Below are 16707 nucleotides of genomic sequence, written 5' to 3'. Positions count from 1 at the left end.
TCACATAAACGTGCATTCTATGTGTCATGTATGTTCATTGTGCGCCGAAATAAAGCGTGCGATCGCCGCAGGCAGCGTTTCTGTACGCGGCTCATCGCAGGAAACAGCACGCGTGTATGTTTGTGTCGGTGAACGCCAGTCCTCTACCATTTTTAGAAGTTATTATATGACCAGCACTCATAAGCTTTCTTGCCTTGTTGCTGCTGTCGTCCACCATTACTACTCTATGGTATTACGGGGAAGCCCCATAGCCAACTTGGCGCCTTTACGTATCAAGGCGTCCAACTTGGTTTTCTGCTACTGTCCAAGTCGAGTGCACGGGAGATGGAAGCGGAGGCGGGATATTAATAGGGCGTCGCAAAGTCTGGACATATCCATTTCTTTCAGCCCGCGAGAAGAATTGCAAATACGGCGGAGCATGCCGAGAACTTTCTCGCCCTGTTTTAGAAGATGACTAACAGTGGCAGAGCCACCACCACCTTGCTCGATGTGGAGTCCCAAGTGGTGAATAGCTTTAGGCTGTGCATAGGAGGCCGTTATGTTGGAGTTTTATGCGTTTCGGTTGCCGTCGCTGGTTATGGATTAGTAGTAGTTCTGGTTTGGTGGAGGAACATCTCAAGTCGATGCAGGCACGTACCCAGGGGAGGGGGCCTGCGCCCCCTTCCCGAAATTACGTGGCATAACCCCCCCCCCCCCCATCTCCCCGCCCACGCCACGAATCCTCACACACATTTCTAAAGCGCTGCCAAATCAATGTTGAGACTTGACAGCTATTCGGTGGTCAAGATTTTGCTGCTTTTTTTACTCCTTTTGGATGACGGTATTTATCGGCATCTCCTGGGGTGTGAAGGCCAGTTTTCTCATCGATTAGGTACCCGCGCGATTAACTCGAGATGCGTTAAGTTGTCACCATCTATTCAACGGTCACGCCCATGGCTGTTGCTTTGTTAGTTCAACTTTCTTTGTTTAGACTGGTCCAGGGACCAGGAAAGGGATTCGGTTCGTAGTCTGTATGCTCGTGGGACGAGTTGCGGCCGGAGAAAACGCCAGTTGAGTTTAACTTTTCCTTTTGTTTCATTATTTCCTCGAGTGGCGGCTCGCCGCGACGCTGGCAGACCATCGGAACCATATACCCACGATACGGGTTAAATAAAGTGCAAATTAAAATAATGAGAAACAGCATTTATCATCAAAGCCTGCAATAACCTTTAAACCCATAAGCAATATGACTGTCACCCGTTACGCCGTCTGGTTTTTTCCTAATTGTACAGCACTTTTTGTGCAAAATTAGGAACTGGAAATAAGAGTCGCCAAGGAGTTTAAAAATTAAGCCAATGCAACAGCCAAACAGGAAGGAAAAGCGAAAATTAACAAATTTAAGTATTGTTTATGAAAATATTTATGGATCAACAACTTTTTATTTTAAAACGAAGTAGAGAAAACGCGGCCGGAAGTCAAGAATAATTCTGTGTATTTTGAATGACACTTTTACAGTTATGAGTCGAGCCGCCTGACGTAGCCACTTCTATGCTGTGCTTATGTAGGTGTTTTTCTAACCTTCCGCGGTGGGCGTAGTACGTCTAGAACCGCAGCGTCCTGCGCTCTACGCTGTTGTACGGGACTGGCGGCCGCGCATCATTACGCAACTTCCCAAGTAACAATACGAGGTGGTTTTGGCACTTCACTTGGCTGAGCAGTAAACGAGGGATCCAAAGGAACTGTGATTGTTGCGCAAACATATATTTCTCTATAATTATTCCAGACCTAATTAAAAAATAAGAACGCCACTATAGTCGGACACAAGTTAAGTCTGCAGTGAAGCCCCGCGCACGCCCTCATAACCGCCAGCTACTGTCCCTCCGCGAGGCTGCAAATAGTTCGTACTTCAAATTTTTTCCTGTTACGCAAATAAGGTGGTAACAGCAAAAATAAAATTATTATCTTGTGATTTTAGACGTTTTTCGTCGCCTCTTATAGTGGAATGGGGAAAGCTTAATTCTTTATTGAAGTGAAATAAAATGCTTGCTTCGCTGCAACTACTCATTGTCAAGTTTCACTTCAGTTGGCAGTGAAATTTCATAAGTAAAACGGGCTCAGCAGTGAAATGAGCTGCGTCGTAGACTTTTGAAAATTTATTAACTATGGAGTTTTATGTGCCAAAACCACGATCTGACAATGAGGCACGTCGTAGTGGGAGACTCCGGAAATTTGGACCACCTGGGGTTCTTTAACGTGCAACTAAATCTAAGTAGACGGGTCTTTTCCCATTTCGTCGCCACCAAAACGCGGCCGCCCTGGCTGGGATTTGATCCCGCTACCTCGTGCTCAGCAGCCCAACACCATAGCCACTAAGCAACCACGGCGGGTAGAAGTTTGATGAGTGAAATGGTCAGACTCCATACGCTTTGTCCATGTCTGTTGCACACCTCATTGCTTCCGTCGATGAAAAGACTCTTCAGAAAGAGCAGACGCTCCGGAGATATCAAGTGCGACTCCATTCTGAAAAGGCCGCATGGCGACGATTTTGTTTCCTTCTGTGATTGGCTGACGGAGTAACAAAACCCCGCGCGGCCCATGTGCCTTGGTTGCCAACTGCTGTTTCTTGTACGCTACTATAGAAATATACTATAGGGAGGGGCCTTCGTCCTGCAGTAGACATAAAATAGGCTGATGATGATAATAAAAATATTTATTTTGCACTTTCATTTGTTTACTTGTTCTTGGCAGTGTTATTCCGGCGTTTCTTTCCTGCGCGAGTCCATTCGACGTGGTTCCTTGTTTGCCAAGAAGAGGTGTATCTCACATGCGTACTACCTGTCAGACACAGCTTATTTCATTTTTGTTTTGTGGGCTGACGTGTCTTTATCGCGAATGGCGGGCGTTATTCACATTTGTACTAGTAAAGGTACCCCCATCATTTGCATAAAACAGTTACCTTGGGCTGCCCCCCCCTCCTCCCCGACAAAAATACTTTGTACGTGCCCGAGCCGATGTGGGTAGCAGCGTGGTGTATGCTGTTTAGAGCATGTTGCAGGGTGTCTTGTATGTGTCCTGCCGAGCCGCGATTCATCCAAAGGGTGGTATCATGGGCGTATATAGTGTAGTGTAAATCTGAGATGGTGACCAGCGCTCGATGTATGTGGTACATGGCGAGGCTGAAAAGAGTGGGCGACAGTACGGAGCCCAGTGGAATGCCACGTTGGGGATGGTCGTAGTTTGGGGATGTGACGCCACCTAAGCTGAGACAGTATGTGCGGCTGCGAAGAAAGCAACGGACGTAGTTATATAGCCTGGCTCCACAGTTCGTTGCTTGGAGCTCCTCTCACATGCGGTCATGATGGACGTTATCAAAAGCCTTTTCGAGGTCGACTGCAAGAATTGCCTTCAGTTGTGTGGTGCTGGGGGTGGCGAATATAGCTTCCTGGAGTTGGAGAAGCGCATCCTGAATTGAAATGTGTTGTCTGTACCCGATAAGGGAGTGCGGGAGACGTTGTGTAGTGTCCAGGTGTGTGTGAAGTTGACGGAAGATTACTCGCCCCATAAGCTTTCCCGCACAAGTGCGGGAAATGGGTCGAAGATTGTTAATGATATGCGGTTTGCCCCGCTTGCAGATGAAGGTGATTGTGGCCGTCTTCCATTCTCTAGGTAGTGTACTGGAATGCCAAGCACTATCCATCAGCTCAAGTAGGTTATCGCAATCTTGGTCGGTTAGGTTGCGTAGTTGGTGTACAGTAAGATTGTCGGGGCGCGACGCCGTGTTTACGCTGGCTTCTGGCACAGCATGTCTGAGTGCGGCTAACGTGATGTCCGCAGCCAGGGAGGTATTGTTACGTTGGTGCCCAGTGTAGTCTTTGTGCGAGCTGTTTCACCTGCTGTGACGTGTCGTCGTGATTGCGAACACCCACAGGCCGTGCCTTGCGCAACTTCTCGGGTCCTTAATTTTGCGAAGCGTGTTAACAAAATACGAATCGCAACATACGTCATGTGTCGCAGCGGTGCTAGGCATAAAAGTGCGCGTTTTGTGCAATGTGCGTGTGCTGTGCAGTGAATAATGTTTTTCCGGCAGCTTTCTATATATACAATGTTCTGTCAAAGCAGCCTTTATGTCCCCGGTAAGCGTGCGTGGAAAGTTGTCTCGGCACTTTATCGTTCACATCTTTCGGTTAGGTGAATTTGGGTCACAAGGTAAATGTCATATATATCGCGAAAAGCGAACACGCCTGAATGCGTCACTGTTATACATGCAAATTTAGGGCAGCCTTCAATTTATTCAGATGTACATAATTGTGAATACCAATAATCATCAGGTGCATTTCCAGATTACGCAATGTAAGAAGCTTTATATCGGGGTGGTGTAAGTAGCTTGAAAACAAGAGCTTAAACAGCTCAATTCATGCTGATACCCAAGCAAACAAACTGTTTCAGCAGAGGCCAGTGGCATGGTAAATAAGCATATCATAGATAAGAACTGGCAGTTTTCTTTGTACTCTTTACAAATTTACCCTTTATTAACAAAGCCACATACGTGTAAAAAAGAAAGAGGTAAATGTCTGACCAAGAAGGTATAGTAAATAGGTTATGAGGAGTAAATCCTCTGGTCACAGAGCCACGTCATCAGCAATTTGTACTCATTCGCCAGCTGTGGTCACCTTACTAATTTCAACAGTCTCCCAACGGAAACATTACTGGTACTTTGTAAATGTGCCTTAGTCGCTCGTTCTGTGGTGTATGGCGCCTGTCTCTTCTATTGGCTTTCAGTTGCACGCCAAGAAAATGTGTGGCTACTGCCAGCATTATCTGCCGTTTAAGTGCTATAGGAACTATCTTGTTGCTTATTTTGCTAGTAGCCAGAGCCTTAAAATGACCTGTGCCCACAGAATATGCGTGTAAAGTATTTGGCTGGTGCTTTTCGACCTGGCTTGAACGGCCTTGAACGCCGGGGAACAAGCTAGTCCGGTCACAGTACACACCATGATGATCGTGGTTCCCATCCCCTTTATAACGGGGCAGAGACAGTCACGCAGCCTACTTTATTTGATCAAGTTTTACTACGTCTACCGCCATCTAGCCTTTGACCTTTCTGATCTCGACCGTAACTTTCGTAACTTCCTAATTTCTTTACAGCCAATATTGGAAATTAGTAATCGTAGCCGGTAAGCTTCCAAGACGCATCCCCTTGAACCTAATTTGCAGGATCGCACCAGTTTCGATATATTTTTTCTTAAATTGTAGGACGAAATACATGGGCGTTCCAGTTACTTTGGTACTTCAGTGCATAAAACAGTATTTTAGTGAAAAAAAAAAGAAGGAAACATCAATGCATTTTTACGGCGTGCAACATGGCGCATATCTCCAAACTAGTGCTATTCTGGAAATTCACCCCAAGAAGATAGGCCTTGAAAATGCAGCGGCTACAATACGCAAATTACCATATGCGGCGTAAATGAATTAAGTAGTTGATTAGTGAATGATAGGTAATTATTTGATTATGCGTTTCGATTTCTCGTGCAAGTAATGTCCGCCACTCTCACTAATACAAGCCATGGAATAAACTTATGTCATCTGCAACAGGTGATGCTTAAGAATTCCACAAAATTAGAAATGATCACCGCCTATAACTAACAATCATGGTGATGATGTTTTATTTGCATCCCCTTTAAAACAGGGTGGTGGCAAATAGCCAGTTGGCGTATTTGTGTTACTTAGGTATCCTACACGTGCTTTTAACTCTGCGCTTTTTATACACCTGTTTCATCTTTTCTCTCATTAAAACTTCTCTATGTACCTCGTTGCGCTACCTATGCCTCTTACTGATCCGGTCGTGTCAATATCTCTTCGGCTTTTTTTCCACCAATGCTCTAAACGTCTCTTGCTTATCTCGACTGCTGACCGGTTGATGCTTCTGTCCACATTAAATTCATAAGCTTCTGCAAGGTGTACGTTACCGACCGGTATCATTGGGCCTATACCTTCGCATTCCATTAGGATATGCTAGTAGTCTCCGCATTTTTGCTACTCCAGACACATGCCTCGTCTTGTTTCAAATATTTGCTCTGGTATGTCTTTGTCCTTAGGCCACCAGCTCGAGCCTCAAATAGCAAGGCACTGCTCTTAGTGTTATGGTAAAAATTTTCCCTTGTAATTTCTTTCTTCACGTTTCTTCCCAGTCAGCGCAGCGAGGCAGCCACCTGGAAGAGAGTACGGCACTTATGTTACATGGCACTTGGTAGCGCCAGAGGGCTACAGTGGCACAGAGACTCACATCCCAGGACTTGACACCATGACGCATGGTCCAACTTTATTGATGCGTAAATGTGAATTGACCCACTCAGCGAAAAAAGCCGGCGGCCTCTGTGGTAGTGAAACGGCACCTAAATTCCCGTTGACAGTGAAGCCTCGTCCCATGACGATGGAGCGAAAAGGGGTATTGCCGGAGGGCATCGCCGCGGCGACGCTATCGGAAGCCTGTGTTATTCGATCATTCCTTGGCCGCGAAATTTCTCGCCTGACTGCGCCACGGAAAGGCCAAATCAAAACGGCCCGATGGTGTCAACGAGCTCGCTTGCCTACGAGTCGTTGGTAACTCAAAATACCACTCAGCGGCGTTCCATTGGACATTAGTGCTTTTGCATTCAGAACAGATTAGAAGTACTTCGGTGCCGTCGGATTTTTGCATAATTAACTACTACTGCACAAACATATTAAAATACGGGCTATTACTAGGCTCACAACGAGCAGCAAATGTGGTCGCCGATGCACCTTGAAGGTGATTGCTGCCACGGCAGGCTGCTCGGGTAAATCTCTATTCGTAGCTGAGAGCAATGTAGACCACATGTATTGGGTGCTTGTAGACACGCGAAGGAAACACAAGAGAAACGAGCAAGAAAGGAAATGAAACTGTGTAAATTGAAACTTTAATTGGCAATATCTGCCAAGGAAGAAGTTTAGTTCACATCAAAAATAAATGAAAACACTCCTTATCCATTACGTCCTAAGGAAAATCCACCAGCCAAGTTTTGTGGGTTTTTGGCACGGAATGGTTTTTTAACTCTGTAACTGTATTGGTCACTTTTTAAAAATCGCAGTTGCTTATTTTCACACTTTTCAAGTTGTCCCTACTTCGTACCCAAACATGACATAATATAGGAAAAACAGACACCATACAAAGGATTGGTGATAAAGTATAACACCTCAGAAAGCGATCATACCTGTGGTTTGGGTTATCTCAAACATACACGCTCGGTGCACATTAGTCGGACAAAACATGACTCCTGCACCGCATCTGCACCTCGTCATTCATTTCAACTGTCGCTTTGTACCTGCAAGTTGAGCTGCACAAATTCTGAACTTCTCGAACACCGCAGCAATCTGGATTGCCGTAGTGCACGTTTATCGAACGTACTTACACTAAGGTAAACGAAAAAAAAGCCGCACAACCTACAGAAAGAGTTCTATTCGGCAGGCGCCAGCTGAGCGGCGATCGGGGCACACCAAGTTCGCTTTTGCATGGACTGCCTGGCACATGTTCTACCACTTGTAGCAACACACGTGCTGCAGTCTACATAAGGAACTGGCATTAGAGTCCACGCTCACGTTGTACAGTAATTTGCTGTAAAGTAGAAACTAGAACGGGATCTAACTTATGCGACCAAACTGATTCTTTTCCTTTTTTTAAGAGTGCTGGTATAACCGTACTGTGCTGTCGCTTGCCTTGCCTGTTGTCGGGCCTGGGAACCCTTTCAAGCCACGTTCGTGGCTTTTAGTTTCGGTGCGTTTTCATGTATAAATAAAATATACTTGATCGTTGATCCTAAAGCTTTGTAGGACTTCGCGAAACTAAGTAGTCGTAGAAGTAAACCATTTTTCTTACACAGAAGGGATTGAGAAACAGGGAATAATAGTGCTAGATTATTAGAGATCAGTGCAAAACGTTTGTCTGGAAAAGACCAACTATCTATATTACTATACGTGATCCGTGGTCTTAAGCCATACATAAAGGACAACCGCAGAGAAAAGAACGAAACAGGAGAACGTCAAGTAAGTTGAAAGACAGATTTTCAATTCATGATCAGGTGAACTACATTCATTCATTAATACACGACAAGCAGTCGTAAGTGAAATCACTAATGGGGCACCTACTGCAACTTGTGGAGCTTATTTGTGCAAAAGCACCAGTACAATTTTTACGTCAATGGCCAATGCATTTCACATGGTATGACAGAAACATGCATTCTAGTAATTTTTCGGTTTTGCTATGAAGCGCGAACGCTGTAAAGCGCAAACACACACGCAAACCTGCAACAAATGTAAAAACAAAATGACACAAAATAGGCAAGTTCTGTCTTGCTCATAATTACAGCCAGCGCGTCCTCTTTGAATTATTTACGTCCTGTCTCTTCGTGTTATGTTAACCGAAAACAAGCAGAAACCTTGTACAAAAAATAAGTCTAATGAAAGCACGCAGGGCCGAAGAGCTGAACCATCAATAATTATGGTAGTTAACGTTTTAATTAGGAAACAGCTAAACAATTCGACATTACCGAGGAAAAGTCAATGTCAAGGAATTTCAGTTACCATAAAAATTGTTACACGAACGCGCGATGTACCAAGCGGCTTCGAACACAACGAAGTCGTGGGGATCCTGTCATCGCGGTAGTGCGCCGTCGGCGAAGGCACAATACAGACGATTTCACGTAGCACTGATGCAAAACACACGGCAAACAACACGAACGAAGCTAAAGACGCCGGTTAATGCCGGTTATTTGTACAGAACAGCTGAGTACGGGGACACAACGTAACATAACCGAACCAAACCGAACCAAACCGAACCCACAATTCGGACACTGAGACGTTGCCTACGCCGGCAGCTCGTTTCTTACCAAATTTTTGGCCGTCAGTGTTGCCACCACGAACCCAGGTTTTTGCAGCCTACTTGACCAAAGCCCTTCCATATAACTTTTCTTCAGTGTACGTCAATGGCCAGCCTATCCCCTACAAATGAAATAATCGGGTTTTGGGTGTCATTGTTGACCGAGACCTCAGGTTGCCCCCTTGAAGAAGACACTCCCACCTGTTCACGTCTTGAAATTCACCGCCGGCAAAACAGGGGCCTGTGGGCTCCACGATACAGTTGTATCGCTCACTTTTTACTGGATTCCTACGCTATAGCTCTTCCGTGCTTGCTAAAACATCCAAGTCAAATCTTCGAGAATTTCAGAGCGTGCAAGAACATGCACTAAGCGTTTGTCTCGGCATTTCGCGAAGCTCCTCAACAGCAGGAACCATTATAATGGCTCAAGATCGTCCAATGACGACTTACATTACCATCGACACGCTTAGGGCCCATGTTCGTCCCGTTTCACGGATTCTATTAAGCTCTCTTGCCTGCCTTCCGAAACGAGGACCACGGGCGTCATTCTCCAACGTGGTCAGCATTCATCATGCCTGCCTACCATCGAGCTTCACACCCTCGGCACGTTCACCCTCCACTTTGTGGTGTTTAACACAACCTCAAGTGCGCCTTTCGATCCCGGGGATAAGAAAGAAGACTGACCTGCCTACATTGGCCTTGAAGCAAGCTGCTCTGGATTGTTTTCACACTTTCTGCTTTGACCGAGTCCACATATATGTGTATATATATATATATATATATATATATATATATATATACGGATGGCTTTTCTACTCAGACCAGCTCCACCGGCACAGTGGTTTACCATACGATCAATAAGCATCACATACAATATTTCTCACCGTCACAACATCGAACGGTTCGGAGATTGTTGCCCTTTTAAGTGGCGTTGATTGTATTAACAACCAAACGGCTAATTGGTGCGCGATATACTGCGACTCGAAGGCGGCCCTACAATGTTTTTTCTCAGCTCTTCGTCGTGGGTCCTGTGAAGAGCTCGTGCCGCAGATACGAGAAACGCACCGTCATATGATCGCGAAAAACATGACGTCGTGTTTCAGTGGCTGCCAGGTCATTGTGGTATCTCCGGGAACGACATCGCCGTCGAAGCTGCTAGGAAAGGACACGAAAGAGCAAACCTCGATTCTGTACCTTTAGCGAGAACTGACGCAGCCCAACACTGAATCAAGCTAGCGCACCGTATGACATTGGAGAAGTGGCAGACATCTGCATTCACCCAGCATCGGTTGCATTCCCTCGACCCATCTATGCAATTGCGGACGTTACTTGGGCTTACGCGAAGTGAGGAAACAATGCTGTGCCGCTTACGCTTGGGCGTCGCATTCACCAATGCATATACCTGTTTGAATCGAATGGCTGATAGCGCCCAGTACAAAGCCTGTGGTGTCGAAGAGACTATAGAACATCGAGCGGTCTTCCTTCACGCACATGAATAAGCGTCACGTGACACTATTTTACAACTGCAAGTAATGTATATAAGCTACCAATTGTGTGCTTTCCCCGCTTCCAGTCAATATGACATACTCTTGTACTTGAGCATCTTCTGGCATAGTGTTCCAAACGACGACGAAAAAGGAAAGAGTTTGTACTATTTTTGCGTCGTCGTCAGTTCACGTCCTATGTCTGAAGGTGCGAAATCAACTTGTTCATGTGTCCACCCTAAGCACACTTTTCATCTATTCGTAGCGGCTCTGGTAGCCCACGAGTGTGGGAATAAAATTCGCTCGGGAATTCGGGGGACGTTAGCAAAACTGAGAAGTAAAAATTGAGAACGGTGGCACCTCTAACAGCAACTGTGAGACTTAGCAACAAATACAGAATACGTATTGGCTGAAGAATTGCTGCCATCAAGCGCTACCTACGCCTACATGAGTATCCTAGCACGTTGACTTTGTAGCCTAAAAAACAAATGAATACAAATAGAACCACGGCTCCTTTTCGGAATGCCTCCGAAATACCTGGAATCATTCGCAGCGTCGCGACGAAATGCTTCCGATAAGTCATTTGAAGCAGATGAGCAACCGCCCCTTAACAAAAACAGTCATGCCGGTGGGACAAGTTTTGTGGTGAAGTTCATAGCACAGGGTAGCTTTTACGTCTCTCCTTTTTTTTTGTTCACATCATCAATACGGCACCGCTGGAAGTTCGAAAAGCATAAGTTCATTGAGCCACGTCATGGTGCTCACGCGAAAAAAATCTGATGTCAAGGAAAGCTGGATATAGTGAGGTAAAGCTGCAGACCATCCACTGCTGCTATAGTCGGGAAAGGTGGACATGACCAAGCAAAGTTGCAGATCGTCGAATGCCGCTGTCGCTTCCCTTGAACCAAATTTTTGGGTTGTTTACATATTCCTAACTGTTGCCTTCGTTGACGGTCACATCTTGTTTACCCTAGATGCTTTTGAAGACGTCGTCAGTTAAGATAATATCTTCATGTAGTCATCAACTGCGACGTGTTCGTCGGCCACTGATGGGTTACAACCAGCGAATGCGTTGACTGATTCCTGGAGCAGTGCAGCCGGACTTAGCGCTAGCTGGCATCGGTGCGGTCGTCAAGTGCGTCATCGCAGGCGCTGTTGTCAGTGCTAAAGCAAATCACAGCTCAGTGGCGTCTGCGGAGGACACCGGTGGATCTGCTACGTGGAATTCGCTGTACAGTCGAGCGCGATTTGAAGGTTATCGCGCGAGCGTCGACCGGGAACGCGAACAGCGCCATGGCCCAGAATTCTCTGCCGAGGCGAGGGAGGTATCAGGCCTGCTTCCCTCACTCTTTTTGCTGTTCCTTCAGCAGCCGTCACTCCCTGCTGGGCTATCAGTCTCTTTCTTTTTCTTTTTTGGTTCTGCGAACAGGCAGTGATCGTAGTGCGCACGACGTATTCTTCGCTATTATCTGAAATTGGACGTTACGAAGCTGTATCTAGCCTATGTAACGTCATTGCTGCTGAGCCAGGAAGAATGGGTGACCAAGAACACTAGCTTAAGCCTGCGAAGATACGAAGTAACCAAGTCCACACTTTATCGCAACAAATGGAAAGCTTAGAATAGAGAGAAAGGGCGGTGAGTTTGTCGCGGGGTGATGGTTGTTGTATGTAACAGCGAACGAGGGAGAGAAGAGTGCGAAATCATGATTTTTCCTGTCCCGAAACCGGCCGCCAGGTGCCTCGAGTGCTGGGCTGGTTGACGCTCGCGCGATAACCTTCAAATCGCGCTCGACTGTACAGCAACAATTAAGCCGCCGGAGACGCCTTCATGCCTTCGCTGTACAAGCAGATTCGTTATAAATATCGTTGTTGTTGTTTCACACTACATGTGAAAGATAGGTATTTGGCTGGGACTTAATCAATCCTTTCTTACCCAGGTCATTTCGTTGTAGGGGTGTTGGTTGTAGAGGCATTTTTCTTGCATGTAGAAGTTTATTGCCGAAGATTCCGACTGCGATTTGTTTTCCGCCATATCATAACTCAGTACATGAGGAGCGAGTAAGTTCTGCAGGAACAGGTGACATACGATCCTGTGATACCCAAACCGGAAGATCCAATCACGATGTGCTCCATCGATTGATGGCACCTTTAAGGGCTGTCATCTGAATCAGATTCCAGAAAGCTTGGACTAGCAAGGCTGCTTTGCGAGCGGTAAGTTTCCTAACAAGAATAATATACAGCTAGTATGTGACGTGAACTATCAATAAGGCAGAACACATTGCTCCAGTATCGTTTTTTCATTGGCGGCTCAATGAGTCAAGAATCCATCCTGGGTTCAGAAGCAGCAGCGACATCCAGACTTAGTGTGTGAGTGTATAGTGAACCATTCTTGGCGATTTCCACCTAGTTTTCTGTAACAACTATCTGGCAACTTTGTCTTGCTTTTCGTGGGCCGATGCCAAAGTAGTGCAGAATAAAATGTGGGCTTATCGCGAAGGTAGAGCTACCTAAAATGCAGGCCGTGTCAATGCGGTCACTGGGTACGTGTCTCCAGGTATGTGCAGATAATGAACCTTGCCGACACCAACTTTGGTATGTCCCACTCGGTATGTGCCCCCGAAGACACTGGCTATGTGCTCCAGCGCCCACTGAGTGCCAGCCACTAGGTATGCGCAGCACCTCAATGAACCTTTGGTGCTATCTTGAGTATGTCCCCTAGTATACACTGTGTAATCAATGAAAGCTATATATAAGGTTTGGTTATATTCCGCACATTTCTCTATCACCTGATTGATAGTGCGAATATGGCCTATTGTTGAGTAGCCTTTACAGAATCCTGCCTGGTCCCTTGGTTGACAGAAGTGTAAGGTGTTCCTGATTCTATTTGCGATTACCTTAGTAAATACTTTGGAGGCAACGGACAGTAAGCTGATCGGTCTATAATTTTTCAAGTCTGTGGCGTCCCCTTTCTTATGGATTAGGATTATGTTTGCGTTCTTCCAAGATTCCAGTACGCTCGAAGTCATGAGGCATTGCGTATAGAGGGTGGCCAGTTTTTCTAGAACAATCTTCCCACCATCCTTTAAAGGGGTTGGGACACCAAATTTTGAGGCTATAAAAATCATGTTGTAGGCTGCTTCCGTATGCAAGGACACCCAGAACGAGGTATTGGACGCTGCAAACATTTCAAAATAATTTTAATTCAGCTCCAAAAAGTCATTAAACACTCCTTCTCGTGGTCGAGACCCATCGCTAGCGCGGCAGTTATGACGTCACAGAGGAGGAACGAAAATATTGACGTCATAGCACACTAGCACAAAAACGTGACGTATGATGAGTAGCGATGAAATGCCGATTACGGAGCCTGCTGAGCCGAGCGACCGAGCATAGCCTCCACTATGACCGAGCTACAGGCATATGGAAATCCTTTCTTAATGCAAAGAAGGGGTAAGGCGTGCGGACACGGACACAGGAGGAGAGAAGTGGACAACAATAACGCCGCACGGCGGCCCGCAAACGGCAAACTGCGTGTAACACTGGCCGGCCGACTCCGATCAAAAGGGACCAGGAAATGCTGCGTTCGTGTTGTTCTCTTCTTTCCTCGCATAGTCGCATAGTTCGGCAGCTCGGAGCGGTCTCTCGTTCGCTTGGCCTTTCTCAATGTGAGGGCGCGTCCACGTTACCGGCACGGAGACTCGCCGCACGCCGTTTGCCGTTCGCGGGCCCCCGTGCGACGGCGGTTTTGCTCGCGAACGGCGAGATTTCCTTGCCGTAGACAGGACGGGCCCGGGGCCCATTTGTGCGGCAGCCGTACGGCGAAGCGGCCAATCAGCGACCGAGGAGTGGTCACTCTGGCACCGACGGCAGCCTCACCGCCTCTGATCGTTCGGCGCCGCCGATATCGTCGCTAGGCCCTTTCCGGTTCACTTCAAAGCTAAAGCTTACGGCGCTTCGGAATGAATCACCGACTCTCACAAGCCGCAATATTTTCTTACCGTTGTTGTCGCTCTTCGCAATAATTTTATTAATCGCGCCATGCACTTCGAATCGCCAGTTGTTTACCTCTGCTGGGAGAGCAAGCGTACGCGCTAGCAGACGACGCAGCATCGTTTTACGTCACTATTTTTTGTGGCCCACGTGACCAAGCCATGTTGCGTTTCCTCCTCTGTGACGTCATAGCATCCCCCGGAGCCCAGAAACCGAAATCGCTCGGTATAATAATGCTATTATTAAATTATTTATCGGATATATATGAATTTCGCTGTGTGTATCGTGCTCCCTGAAGCATGACGCAACGTTTGAATCAACAAAAGCATGAACGAAAATTTTGATGTCTCCACCCCTTTAACAAGTCTGCTGTTACCTGATCCTCCCCAGCTGTCTTTCCCCTTTGCATAGCCCCCAAGGCTTTCCGTTTCCGGCGTTACTTGTGTGATTTCAAATTCCTCTAGGCTATTCTCTCTTCAATTGTTGTCGTGGGTGCCACTGGTACTGTACAAATCTCTATAGAACTCCTCAGCCACTTGAACTGTCTCATCCATATTAGTAATGATATTGCCGGCTTTGTCTCTTAACACATACATCTGATTCTTGCCTATTCCTAGTTTCTTCTTCACTGCTTTTAGGCTTCCTCCGTTCCTGAGAGCATGCTCAATTCTGAGAGCATGTTCAATGTATGTGCCTCTGGGTATGCGCATCTCTTCGACGAACCTCTTTGACACCAATTTGGGTGCGTAAGCACTGGATATGTGCTCCAGCACGCACTAGGTATTTGCCACTAGGTATGCACAGGTCTTCAATAAATCTATTTGACACCTACTTGCGTACGTACCACTGTATATGCGAAACTACGGCCACTGAGTATGTACCACTGGATATTTGCTCTAGGGCTCACTGCGTATGTACCACTAGGTATGGGCCGCTATTCAATGAACCTCTTTGCACCATGTTTGGTATGTGCCACTGGATATGTCAACTATCATATGATAACTGATATGATAACTATCACAATGTATGCACCGCTCTTCAATAAACTTATTTGATTCCAACTTGGGTATGTGCCACTACCTACGCACAACTAGGGCTAATGAGCACGTGCTCCAGGGCCCCCTGTACATACCATGCTACTAGGTATTCACAGCTCTTCAATGAACCACTTTGACACCATCTTGGGAATGTGACACTAGCTATGGGCCGCTAGGACAACTGGGTACGTCCTCCAGGACCCACTGGTATCTCTCACTAGGTATGTGCAGGTTTTCAATAAACCTCTTTGACACCAACTTGGGTTTGCGTCACTGGCTATGCACAACCAAGGCCACATGGTATGTGCCACTGGGTATGTGCTGCTTTTCAATGAACCACTTTGACGCCAGCCTGGGTATGTGCCACTGACTATGCGCAACTAGGGCCATCTTGTACGTGCCATTTGTCCCTACTACGCGGATCGACCCACACTGAGACGTACCACATCAGAGTGCGAGAGGTGCCCTCACACAGTGGACTCACCACTCATAGCGGCCTCAAGCTTCTCGCTGTCATGGGTCACGCCACTCGCGGACTGTCGATCTGGATGTGCAAATAACTCTTCTATATCAAGCCCAGGCCCAGCGAACCGACCCCACCAGAGAAGCTCTGGACCGAGGACTTCACCCTTAGGCGGCCTTTTCCTTTCTCTTATCTGCTCTTGTCTTCAATGAAGTTTTCAACACGCACGCACGCACGCACGCACGCACGCACACACACACACGCACACACACACACACACACACACACACACACACACACGCACATGCACACACACGCGCGCGCACGCACGCACACACACGCACGCATACACGGTGTACGTGCTCCAGGGCTGGTACAGCGCAACATACAGAGGAAGAAACAAGCCGAGCCGGCCAGATAAACGAACAGAGCGCTGTGCAAGGAGCTCGATGTACAAGAAATGAAGTCCACTAGGGCTGAGGATTGGGCGAGTTGGTATTGCATGCTAAAACTGGTACAGCGCAACATACAAAGGAAGAAACAAGCCGAACCGGCCAGATAAAATTTTAAGATTTTAGGTAGATTTTAAGCGCTCTGTTCTTTTATCTGGCCGGCTCGTCTTGTTTCTTCCTTTGTATGTTGCGCTGTACCAGTTCTAGAATGCAATACCAACTCGCCCGATCCTCAACCCTAGTAGGGCCATCGATTATCTGCCATTAGGTGCGCGAAGACGGTGAGCATCCAGCCACCATCCATTTCTGCTCACCCACGCACGCTTTCCCTCACTGCCGCAGCACACGGCTCCCGAGGCGCTATCTTATCGTATTTAGAACTTGTACCGAACATCACAGCCACGGTGACGGCAAA

The 16707-nt window shown here is 46.9% G+C and overlaps 1 protein-coding gene across 1 annotated transcript in view; it reads left to right on the top strand.

The window, feature by feature from the left end:
- LOC126518597 (uncharacterized) overlaps positions 1–16707 on the top strand; it is a 125707-nt gene that overhangs the window by 46344 nt on the left and 62656 nt on the right. The gene's annotated exons all lie outside the window — the stretch shown is intronic.

Source organism: Dermacentor andersoni, chromosome 1, assembly GCF_023375885.2.
Source record: "Dermacentor andersoni chromosome 1, qqDerAnde1_hic_scaffold, whole genome shotgun sequence".
In the NCBI taxonomy this organism is placed as follows: domain Eukaryota; kingdom Metazoa; phylum Arthropoda; class Arachnida; order Ixodida; family Ixodidae; genus Dermacentor; species Dermacentor andersoni.
The sequence above is the reverse complement of the archived record's forward strand: the minus strand, read 5'-3'. Positions and strand labels throughout refer to the sequence as shown.